Source organism: Chlamydotis macqueenii, chromosome Z (assembly GCF_036417535.1).
Source record: "Chlamydotis macqueenii isolate bChlMac1 chromosome Z, bChlMac1.mat, whole genome shotgun sequence".
Classification (NCBI taxonomy): domain Eukaryota; kingdom Metazoa; phylum Chordata; class Aves; order Otidiformes; family Otididae; genus Chlamydotis; species Chlamydotis macqueenii.
The window spans coordinates 22,700,250-22,713,208 of record NC_141593.1 but is presented as its reverse complement, the minus strand read 5'-3'; positions in this window follow the sequence as shown (position 1 = coordinate 22,713,208).

Genomic DNA, 12,959 nt, shown 5'->3' with positions numbered 1-12,959 from the left:
ATAATTCTTATTGTGACAGCAAGATAAATCTCTGCTTTTTACAAAAGCCCCTTTTCAGTGGAATTTGATACCATTTTATGATTTGATTCTGCAAGAAGAGTACCCAGCTGAGCCCTGGATCAATAGAGAATTCATTAAAGGACCCAGGCACTGGCGTGATCTCTAGGCAGAAGAACAAGGTCTCTCTCTTTCCCTTCTTTTTTACCACACTGCCACCACAAAAAGGTATGACACATGCAGGGAAGATTTAATAAATCAGTAGAAGGACTTTTAGCCTTTCCTTTTTTTTTTTTTTTTGTTTTAATGGAAGGATGAAATATAGGAAAAGGACCACAAGAAGCAGGGAGGGAGAACTAGGGAAAGGCAGCAGATGTTGTAAAAGATCTACTTTCATGTTCCCTGTGCACCAGAAATGCGCAGACGTATGTTGGCAGAGCTACAGTCGGAGTCCATAGCAAGGCCACATCTTACACATCTGGAAGCTATTTGGCAGGGTGTAGAGTTCAAATGTTTTCTGCTTCAGCTGGTTTCAGACATACCTTTCAGTGCTGGGCTGAGCTCAGGACAGCTCAGCCGACAGGCTCATTAAAGAAGGCGTTCACCACCGCCTCAGCGCGCTCACTTCAGCTGCTGTCAGAAGCAGGCATGGGGCTGGGCTCTGCTCTCTCCCCTTTGGCTGCAGGGTGCCAGTAACGCTCAACACAGAGAATGATAATAGAGAGGCGGGGAGGAGAGCGGGGAGAAGAAAACGGCACCACAACTCAGCAAAGCCTGGCCTCATATCAAGAAACAAAATGTACTTGGACAAAATCCAGGGTGTGAGTTAACTTGAGTGCAGAGCAAGCCATTCAGGAAATATGAAGGTCCGCACTGCACGGGAACATGGAAGGGTCACATTAGAGCCCATGTGCTTTTTTGCAGAAATCCTTCTGTTTTAAAAAATAAATAGATACAAGCTGAAAGGAAAAGTTTGGACTTTCTGCCCTAGAAGAAAGGCCATCTTAAGCCAGCAGGAATGAGGAGGCATGTTGCTGGGTCTGGGGCTGCTGACGTTGCAGGGACCCAGCATGAGAGCTCCTAGGGGTCATCAGAGGTTAACTCTGCTCTGGTGGGAAATATTTCCCAGCAGAGATGTACCACCCCATATTCCAGCCAGTACGATCCAGTGCCTGCAAGCTACCTGCCATGCCCAGTGTTGAGAGAGCAGACCACCAGTGTGGCACATGATTTACCTGGCCAGGATGAGGCCCTCAGGTGCAGCACAGCTTGCAGTGACCAGCCTGCCCGGCTGGTCACTGTGACTGGCTAATCACCCCACCACCCAAAGTGCTGATGATGGTGCACACCTGACAGGTATGAAGCAGATGGTGGCGGAGCACAGGTCTAAGCTCTGCTGCTGCAGGAACAAAGCCAGGGACTTTTGCTGGTGAAGAAAGACGTATGCTGCGAATGGCAGCCAGGGACCAAGTTTCACAGTCCAAACTGACTTTGGACCACTCAGCCAATGTTTTCCCTCATTTTCTGCCCTCTGAGTCTCAGCCATGCTCAAGAACGTAAAGCGATGCATTGATCCTCCCAATACTTGACACACTTCAGGCTTTCATATCTGCTTAGTTTAGATGTGGAGTATCTTACACACCTCCAGTTCTGCCTTCATCTTCTCTATTCATAACCATGCTGGAATTAAATCAGGGAAAGAGAGGTGGAATGGGACAAAACAATACCTAAAAGTAGCATGCCAAGACATTATCACTGAATAACAGTTGGTGACAGGAACATTTTGCAGCACGGCACAGCTCTTGCAACCTCCAGCTCCCCCCACCCTCACCTCCCTGTTTTTATTTGCACTCTGTGCTCTCTGACAGTGCGTGCACCCAGATGCAGGCGAAGTCGCACTTCTGCTTTCTTCGCTCTGCTTCAAAATTTGGAAAGCAGCAATATTTATCCACTCATTTTGTGGCGCAGGGCACGAACACTAGTGTGGGTCACCCAGGGTGCACGGCAGAGGGTTGAGGGGGTGGGAAACCCCCTGCCATGACTTCTCTGCATGGCCGCTGCGGTCATCTCTACCTCCCCATCCAGGTCCCTGGCCACATAGCCCCAGTTTGGAAACATCCGGCAGCAGGGTTTGTCAGCTGGGCTCGTGCTTGGAGGGCGCCGCTCATCTGCCAGCCCAGCCATCGAGTCCTGCACTGACATTTCCCCTGGGGCAGTGTTTCCAAATATTTTCTCAGCCTGACCCTATTGCCTCTCTCTGCCAGCCTCCTCCTTCCCTGGCCTCCCCCATGCCATCCCCCCACACACCCTGACAGCTTCTCCAAAACAAGCATCCGCCCCCTCCCCGCTCCTTGACTATCCATGCTGTGGCCCCGTGCACCCGTGGCTCTCCCGCCCCGGTGCTGACGTGGAGAAGTTGCACTATTTCTTTACCTGACATTATGAGAAGGTCAGTCAGGGATGAAGAAAGCCCAAGAGAAACCCCAAGATGTTTTATATCAACTCCAAATGAGCAGCAGGACAGGACTTGCAAACCGCTGCTCCCATTTATCAAAAATACAGCCAAGTCAGAGGAAGAACTCACACTAGTGTCATAATAAAAACTGAACCCTGGAACGAAGTTAAAATATACCTCATTATGGTGGCTGGAAAATCCCAACAGATTGTGACCCTGATAATTAGTCTTATCCCTACAAATAGCTTTACTAGAAAACACATGTGAACCATAAATAGCAAATTCACTTTTTTTTTTTCAACCTGGTGTATCTAACGGAGCAATAGTGACATGACATAGTGCTGTGGAGCTGGACAGTCTGCAGTGGAGAAAGGGACCATGATGTCCAGTTGTCCTGCCTCTGCACAGTAACATAAATAAAGTGCTATCCCCAGCATAAAGGAATAAAGGAAAAAGCTTTTGAAATAGTGGAGCACCCACTGGAAGCACCTGCTGTAGCTATGTATGTTTCGCTTATATGTAAATGCTCTGAGTTACAAAACAAGATGCACGTTGTCACCTGATGACTTTTTATCCAAAAGAAGCAAAAGCATCTGCAACCCATGGAACAAGCACCAGTCCTCCAGCCTTGCAGATGTGGAGGGCCAGGTAGGAGAAAACAAGCAAATATCTCAGTCCAAGCTGGGGGCAGGAGCCCTGAGACAACAATGCAGCATGACCTCAGAAATGTGCCACATTTCCAAAACCCATACGGGGAAATGGGGAGAGGCACTAGATCAGCTGTTTTCCTCAAGACTGCTTCAGAAAAACCATAACCCCAGCAGGCTGATGTGCCTGAGTTCTCAGTCGCGGAACAGAGTTACCCCAGCTTGGCAATTGTGGTTCTGGTGGCCATAGGGTGTAGTAGTCCAAGAACGGTAAGCAACAAGGTGTGTGAACAGAGGGTAATATCTTTTGTTAGACCTACTAGAACAGTTGGATAGAAACAGACGAGCTTTTGGCACACAAGCTTTTTCTCAGGTCTGAAATGGAAGTGTGCTGTCCTGGGGGAGACCCATGACCCAGGGGGAGCGCATAGCATCTGAGAAAATAACTGGATGCTGAGAGTTGGTAGATTATTCACGCATGTTTGAAATATTGAGTAGCAGAGAGACTGCTTACTAGCATAGCTCTTGGCCAGGGGCAGGAGGCACCCAGCTGCCTGCCAGGGGCTCTCTGAAAGCCAGCTGGAAGCAAGCACGCTGCGATGGGCAGAGCAGACCCTCCTGCAGCCAGCACTGGGGCTGGGAACCCACGCACCTGGGACACCAACCAAACCAGCAGCTGAGGAGTAAGTACTTCCCAGGTTCCCAGGCTCCAAGGGATTTCCCAAAAAACATGTCCATGACAGCATGTAGCTTTGCTTGCAGCCCCGGTGGAAGTTATGTTTATCAGCAAAGCTGCCTGCCTTGGTGAGGCTGCAAGGGCCAGCGCCTCGTTTTGTTAAGGCTGAGCTGGGAGCCTGCAAGAAGCTGCTGCTGCAAAGTGCACAGTGGTGGGGCCCTTTGTGGGTTTTAGAATTCTGCAAAAAAAAAGAGGTTCACAAGAGATAATGCTCGTTTTTTTTCCAGCTGTTGACAAAACTTGCCACATCTCTACAGAGCAACTTCTTTGAAATAGTATGAAAGCCCTATAGCCAGTCTCAAGTACACCAAGAGATACAAATGCTTTTTTCCCACTGAGATAAAAGTCCAGTGACACATGAAGAAAGTGTACGCTCCCTTGGAGCGATGATGAAACCCAGTGCATTAGTGTTGTTCTGGCTGTGTGAAGGCTGCTGCCGCTGCCCTGCCTGATGCTGTGTTCCCTTTCTTGCAGGCTGTACAAAGGGAAAAATGATGAAAGTGTAGCCCAGACCTACTCCTGCAGTCAGATGGCAAACAAGAGCATAGAAAGAGAGTTTGTGCCTGATTTGAACCCCTGTTTGCTGAGAAGCGGATCTGCATGTGACAAAGTTTGAAAATACTTGGTCTGGTAGAAATGTGTAGGCATGTATCCTTCAGCTCAGGGGATGAAACTAATTAAAGGAGGAAGGGAGGAGACAGCAAGTGGTAGGATTGAAAACTGAAAATTCTGCCATTGGCATTGAGCACCTCCAGATCCAGTACTGAATGGTGCTTTCTCTCCTTCTTCAGTAGCAAGAAACATCTTAAAATTAGAAAATCATTTTGCAGTCAGAAGTAATACCTAAAGTTCCATGCAAATGCAGGAATATGGATTTTTTTTTTCACTTATCAGGCGTTCCTGGAAAAGGAGTGAAAAAGCTATACTGAGTGAAAGATGGACCGCTGAGTTGCATGGCATAACCTTTACCCATCATCTCTCCACAATACAATTTCTGCTGTAATGAAATCCCAGGACCTGATGAAAAGGGAAGGCTGTCTGCCATAACAAGTGAGGTAATGTCATTGCAGAGTGGCCTGAAGTTCCCTGGGCTCAGTCACGTTTTTGAAGCTCAGTATCTCAGGTAGGAGTTACAGCTGACGTCTGTTTTTCTCTCACATGTGAATCTTAAAAATCATCTTTCTCTGTTCAGATCACGAGAAGCCAGTTTGACGTTTTTAAGAATGACGTATCTGGTGTTAACCAAACTGAAAATAGAACCACCAACTTCCTTTATGTCACAGAGCCTTCTTGGAAAACCAGAAGACATCCAATGATCTCACTGTCTGTCTTTTATCCTTCATCTTTCCTAGGATGTTATCAGCTGTGATGTTCAGTGGCACATCCTCCTCCACAGTAAAAAAAAAAAAAACTGCCTCAGACTCACCTCAGGAAGAAGAGTAAGTGTCTGAAGTGCTACCGCAAATGCTACCACCCTCCTGCTTCATGAAGAATCGAGGGGAGATTGGAGCACAGGTTTTGCTACAGCCTTGCCTTTGGTAGTCAGGGCTCTGTCTGGCTGAGGTTCATCATCAGGATTTTGTAGGCAAAGGGTGTTTTTCTGATAATGGAGCGCTGACACCATGGCATTGGTATCTGGTTATTTGCCATTGCTACACTAAATGGCTGTCCCAGAGAGAGACTGAGAAATAGGACACCTTGCTTTTGCTGCTTGACAAAATCCATGTGGGAGAGAGATGCAGAGCTCAGAACTCCGTCTCTCTGCAGAGCTCGGAGACGGAGAGATGATGCTTCTCCCAGCATGGGAAGGAAGTTTCCTGATCACAGCCAAGGAGCTGAGAGGTGTACTGGGGAGGAAAGGCAGCTGTGCCACGCTTCATTTGCCCTCCAGCTCTGGCTTTGGCTGTTCTGCCCTCTGGGGCTCAATGAAACTTATAGCAAGTTTCTCACGGACTCAACTCGTGGCCACAACGTGACTTGAGTGTCTGCCACAGGGGAGACACCTTATGTATAACTTCTGTATAACACTTCTGTATAACACTGTTTCAGTGTTTGCTTCACATCCAGTGCAGTTCTGTGTTCTGCCACACGATTTTACCCTCTTGCTTCAGATGCACACAACCATGTCCTTTCCTGTTTGGAAAGAAACAGCCTGAGCTTGGATTTGAAAAGGAAGCATTGTTCCAAAAGGGGATTTCCTTCACCATTAGACACCAGTATCTATAACATGCATCAGCACTAGGAAGACAACCAGAGAAAATGCAGGCTTTCGAAAGCAAGTTTTCTTGTTACCCACCATAGCACAGATGGCCAGTAACCTAATCCAGTGCTACAAACAAGATGCAAAAGGGCACAGCATACGTCATCCAGGCAAAGCTGCACACCTGCCCTGCCCTGCGTGGTGCTGGGCACCAGGTGCTGTGTCACAGGAGGGGCAGGACGCGGCATCAAACCCACGGAGTAGCCCAGTGTCCTGTGCGCTTTTCTAATTGATGCCAGACATTGGCTGATGTTTTAAAGTTTCTATAGACCACGACTGCCAGACCATTTTCCTTGCAACATCGTGGAGGCTGTTTGTGTTTAAAGCATGGCTCGTTCTGCTATTGTTTAACCCAGTCCTCTGTGCTATTATATTTTTACATGTCAAATTATATTGGACTGTCTTTACTGAAGCATAGAGGGAATCCTGCTGTTTTACCCCAATTGCTATCATCTTATACACAGAGGATTTGCTTTGTAAAAGAAGCTGGAGCAGCCAGAAAATCTGCAGAAGTACCTGAGGCATTGCCAGGGAGCGAGGACCACAAATCCTCCCTGGGATGGCGAAGCAGAATGACAGCAACACCAAGACCTCATCTGGCTCAAACAAAAATCTACATCTCTTTATATCATTTCTACAATGGAACCTCAACAGCATTGTAAATAATTGCAACCACTCTTGCTGTAGGCAGTCCCATTCCTTTTTTGTTTCTGGACTTTTTTTTTGTTTCAGAGACCACAGAAACAGAGCTAATGGGTGCAAGGCGTGGTTACGAATAGAGCTGCAACAAAATACACAGTTTCAGAGATGACCAAAATTCAGCTGTTCATAATTCAAGTCAAATAGTGCTAGCCAAACAAAGGTGAGAGACAATTTTTAAACAAACTGATTCAGTGTTTTCAGAGTGTCAAAATAGAATATTTCATTTGAGACAGAACTAACATATTTGGTAGATCTAAGGTAAAATTTTCCTTTTTCTTACATTTCACTGGAAAAAAAAAGAAAAGGATATCCAAACCTGTTATTCTTTTTCTTTTCTTCCCCCGACTCCCACTTGGCAGCTGACACATAGTTCAGTCCATGCCTTCATTACTCAGGCCTTTCATATTCCTTTCCCACTATTCCTATTGTCCACATTAGTACTTTTGCAACAGCTATTATTTCTCACCAAGATGTGGATTTCTCATCACATGAGGCTCAACAAATATATAAGACAACAAGAACAAACCATATCAAATAATTTTTTTTTCTTATCAGCTTTAACAAGCAGTGGGAATAAGCGAAGAGAAATCAAGAAAGGGAGCACTGACAAAGTTTTACTTATATATTTCCATATGTGAATTATGTCTTGATCACTTGATAATATTTTCTGTGTAAGCTAGTATCAGCTATGACCCCATTTGTCTTTATCATTATCTGATAGCTTCATCCTCATCAGTATCTCAGAAGAGACAGTCTTCAAGAGGAACTGCAAGTCACATGGGTCCCTTACAAAAAGGCATTGCACGCTTCCATCTCCCCACATTCTGGGTTTGCCAAACAGAGGCCCAAGTCTTTAGGAACTGCAGAGAAGGGAGAATATGAAACCAAGAAGAAAGGGGGGAAAAAAAGTGTATTTTAGGAAGCAGAAGCTATGGAGAATTACCCTGCCTCATTAGCTAGCAACACCTTTCCCTGACCACATCATCTTTACTTGCAAAGCAGAGACAACAGGACTGTAACAAGCATGGAGGAGGATTTATCTTTACCTAAGATGTTAATTACTGGCATGCACCTCTCTGAGGCCCTGGTAGCTCTCTCTACCATGAAACTAATCTACAAACCCACACCATGAACCACCTCCCTTGGGCAGCCAGGTAGAAATCATATTCCATGAAAACATAAAACATTTTAATGCCATATGAGAATGAAAACTAGACCTACAACATTTCTGAGATAAAAAGGCAGAATATTGCAGTCTGAGCCTTTCCCCAAAATAATTACCCAAAAGGTAACAGGCTGAGATTTAATCTTGTTTCTGCCTTGTTCAGAAAAGGGTCTGAAATACAGATCTCTGACACCTCACGTGAGCCCAATGAGACACAAGCATACCGAGCTCCAGGCTTTGTGAGGAAACCCCAGTGTATGACAAGAAACCCTAGTGTGACCACTGCTGTTGGGGGATCCAGGTTTCAGGGTGCCTTGCAGCAAGCATGATGCCAAGATTATAGGGCACACTGCAGGACAGATACAGCCATCATCCTGTTTTGCCTCTATGAAGCAGAAGAGCTTCAAACAGGTATTCTTTGAGTGAGAGACCTTCCCCACATTTCTTTTTTTCTTTCAAGAAAAATATTTCACTAAAACGAACAATAAACTACCAACTGGCTCTAGCTGCCACAGAGAGCAGCCCTGCCTTTTGCCTGCAGTGGTGAATCAGTCGGAGGGTTGTGGTCCACACCACAGAGTGTAAGTAAGTGGATCAGTTTCCCTGTTTGAACAGCCAGGACACTCGGGTGGAAGCGCTGCTGCATGGGGAACCTACAGCTCCATCTTGCAGTCAGCTAGTTCTTCCTCTTGCATTCCTTGAGGCTGCAGTCTTCAGACCTGCTGCACAGCCTCCATGTTCAATCCCCTGGGGAATAACCTGATCTTACAATGCTCAGCCCTGCTCAGGGAGCCTGCAAGCACCCCAGGACATGCACACTGACTTCCAAATCTGACAGCCTTCCCAGAAGCAAGGTGCTATGTTTAACCTGGGAGGTCACAGGCAGCTGAATACCTCTGGAGATTTCTGCTTTATCTGGAGTGGAACAAATGGGAAGATATTAACAGCATTAAACTTTCAGACAGTAACACAGATACAGGCAACAGGCAGCACAGGCTTATGAAGAAATAATTGGTCAGACCACTGCAGTTGCTTCATCAGCAGAACTGCAAGCTTAGTGGAAAGTAGCAGACGTAATAGGAAGGTACATCCTAAATTTGACCTCAGTGCTTAGAGGCAATCAGGGGACCTGCTTTGTCATGTTTAATGTCTTCAGGAATCATTTGCCAGCAAATGGAAGCTGCAGTCCCCAACTAAAGAAGTGGTGCAGGAGAATTAGATTGTTGTCTTCTAGGATTTTAGATACACTCACTTCAAATGCATGATGTGATGAAATGGTAACTGCATCAGCTTCACATAGCCCCTCTCTGCTGGGCACCTACGGGCTGGAACCGATTCTGTGTAACTGGTGAATCAGCTGAATAGTGCTTTCTTTTACCAGCTTTGCTGTAAATTCTTCTTAGGGAGGAGCCTGTGGTTGCAAATGAACAGTTCAGTTAGTAAAGATGAGGAAGAAGTGGAAATGACATGCCACAACTGTCAACTAACCCTGTTCTGATATGGGACTGGTTTTTTTTCAGGTTTGGCAGCCCACAATAATCCCATCACTTCTCTGGGGAAGTGCTCTTTGAGCACAGCATGGCAACATGCTGAGCAACATCCGCAGGAGAAACTGCACACAGCTCTTCTGCATTAAGCTCTGCACATGGCAGAGAAAAGGCATCACGCAGGCTCTACCACTTCAGGAACAGATGCGTGAGAACAGAGGTCCATGCTATACCCAACGAAATATTTTGGGGAGCTGTGTTGCAGTCCTCCACTGACCACCTTCAATGGGCAATTGCAGGCAATGGGGATGCCCCAGGGCAGTGCTAGAGGAACAGAGGGCAGCTGGAGGTGGAACCTTGTTCTTTGGAGGGAGGTGGTTGGTGACGGGTTTGGGAAGCTTCTCGCCATTAGGCTGTTTCCTAACTATGTGGTTCAAAATCTGGCTTGCTAGGACAACTTTGGTTCTTCCCTTTGATCTTCTTGATGGGGAAAAGCCATGAAGTGAGGAAGATTCCAAGTAGAGCTGTGCAAGACCTGTCTCTCCCCATCAGGCTGGAGCATGCCCCTCAAGTTACCACATCTTGAACAAGGCAGATTCTGCAGCAACATTTGGTTTCCAGTCATCCAAACTTTCTGGAACCAACAAGATCAAAGCATCTCAGTATTATTCTGACATATTTATTTTACTGCAATATTCAGTGTTCGGTTGGGGGGAGGGTGGGGAGCTTGTTGGAGTGTTTAAAAATAATTCAAGTATCTCACCAGAAAAATGTTAAACTCTTCTACTGTTCTCCCTTCTTTGTGAAATTCCAGGAACAACTGCCTGATTTCATAGAACTCTTCAATTTTAATGGAAGTGGTTGAAATTTCTTCTTCCAGCTGGATGTTTCCATGTCCTGCAAAAAAATGTCTGAAACTCCTCAGCATGAAACTCCAGAGGAACTGCACTAAGGCCGGAAGTATTGTATCTCAGAAGCTTATTTAACACATTTGACGTAGCCCTAGATAACCGCTTAAAATTTAATTCTAGCACATAAGTAAGAGAAGCAGCTTGGAAAAAAATACTATCATCTGAGATGCCAATTCTTGCTTCATCTACAGTACAAAGCTGTCTTTGGTAGTTAAGAGCTAGCAAATCCAGTCTACCTTTCCACATGTCCAAACCACTAGATCCCACCCGGAATTTTCAAAACTCATTATCTCTCTCCCCTATACCCACCCGCCTTTTCTTCCCTTTTACAGGCTATATCTTGCTCATCTGTCTCTTTACTAAGAAAAACCACCAAAGCCACATTCCTGCTAATACTATTCTTAGCTTTTTGTTTCCCCTCTAGGAGTCACAGTTCATATGTTACCACAAAACAGACTTACCAAAATTTAATTGCCACACCAAGCTGTAGCTTGAACCAACTTCCCAACAAGTTGCATTTGATAGTTACCTGTGTTTAGCCAGACTACACATTACAAAGTCCGGTATCACATTAGCCAACAGACACAGAAAAACGAGAGCCAACAGGGAGCAGTGACATTCAGAGCTCATGAGAAAGCCACATCACAAGTGGTGAGATGCCAAACATTCAGCTCATGACAGACTGTAGCCACAATTAATTGCAGATTAAATTCCTCCTCAGAATGCCAACTTCTTATTTTTTTCTTTCCTTTAACACCACCATTCTTGAGAATGAGCCCAGACACCTATTGCTGTGAAAAGCAAAGCCGTACCACCTGACACTAAGCATATCTAGCAAGAGAAATCTGAAGCCAGGCCATCTTCTCTTTCAGTTTGCTTGGTGCAAAATGCTTTGAAATATTTGTATTGTAGAATTATAGAAGTATATAGCTCAAAAGAATTTGAAACACTATGAGCTTCTTACCGCTGTCCCAAGGCTCCAGTGTCATTACTGGGAGATGTTTCTCCCAATAGTTTTTGAAAACTGGCATCCCATTCCTACAGTTCACCATCATTACCATCAGAAAGTGTTTCTCATTTTCAAACTAGAAAAAAAAAAGCCCTCAGCCTTTCTCCATTAGATGTTATTTCCTGCTTCCCTGAGGACTCTTAATGCTCTTTTGTGGGCTTTTTCCAATTGGTGCCTGGCTTTTGTGGTGTGGACACAGCTGTTGAGCTGGCTTGTCCAGTCACAGCATCAGCACATCCTCCTACAGCTCATACCACTATCCCTAATTCCCTAATGGCACTTTTTCTCCAATCCCTGCAACTGGAGGCTAACATTGCCTCGTGCTCACCTTGTAACTAACTACACCCTCCAGATCCCTTTCTGCCAAACTCCTGCCCATTTAGCCCTTCCTTACCAGTGCCCAGTCATCTCATTGCTTCTAAGAAAGCAAGTCTTGGACTTCTCTTTATTGAGTTATGCTGTCCTTTTCCAGCCCAAATCTCTAAGTCACTGAGATCCTTTAGAATTCAAATCCCTCCTGAGATTTGCTCACAGCAGTCCCACCTTAGTATCATCTGCAAATGTAATAATCCATCTGTACTTCATGGAAAACATTGAGTAGTGATGGATAAAATACAACCTTAGCCAAACCTCTCACAACCTCTCTTCAATTTAGATTCACCAGGTTTCCAGTCTCACTGTTGAACAAGGCAGGTTTACTGTTAATGACTTAACCTTCGCCTCAGATCATAAAACCTCAGTCTTGTCTTTCATATCTGCTTATGGTGAGAGAGTTAGAAATAAAGATATTGCTAATGAGGGATGAGATTTTCTCAAACATAAGCCATCATGTGTAATTGGAGAGAGTTGCAAAGACCTATGCTCAAGGAACTACCAACCGAAATGAAGAAACCTCACATTAGAATGGATCAGTAGCCACTGCTTTGACATTCTTTCCGGGGCTTAGCACATTTCATCTTTAATACTTTTAAGCACTAAGGTACTCACGTAGTTCTTTCTTACAGCAAGGGACAGAGACAAAAACTAAGCAAGGGGAAAGTAAAAGGTCAAGAAAAAGTAAGCTATCCCCTGACCACTGTAACAAAGTCTAGAGACTAGTCTTTAGGGAAAATAGAGCTACTGGCATTTGGTTGCTCGATTTTGCCTTGTAAGTGGCATTTCTGGTTTGGCTTGGGCTTTTGCATTGTGCCAGGTGTTTAAGATCTGGCTCTCTCACTACTTTTCCTCCCTAATTCAGCATTACAAGAGCTTCTTTGCACAGTTTATTCCCTGAAGCATTAAAGACAAATAAAAGCATTAAGAAGATCAGTGTACATTTCTAGGGTAATCTTCTGATATTTCCCCATTGCCTGTCTTATCTCTAGCTTTTCCTCATACTATTCTTTTTGTCTGTGTAAAATCTGACAATGACTGCGTATTTGAGACTGTCTTGAAGATCAGTCCCTTCACAGACAATAATTGAAACTCTTAATGAATGTTCACTTGGAGTCAAAACAATAGCAAAGCTAAAGCTACGGACATCTGATGTTTCTATGATTTTTTTTGGGGGAGGGGTGTTTTGTTTTGTTTTGTTTTGTTGTTTTTGTTGGT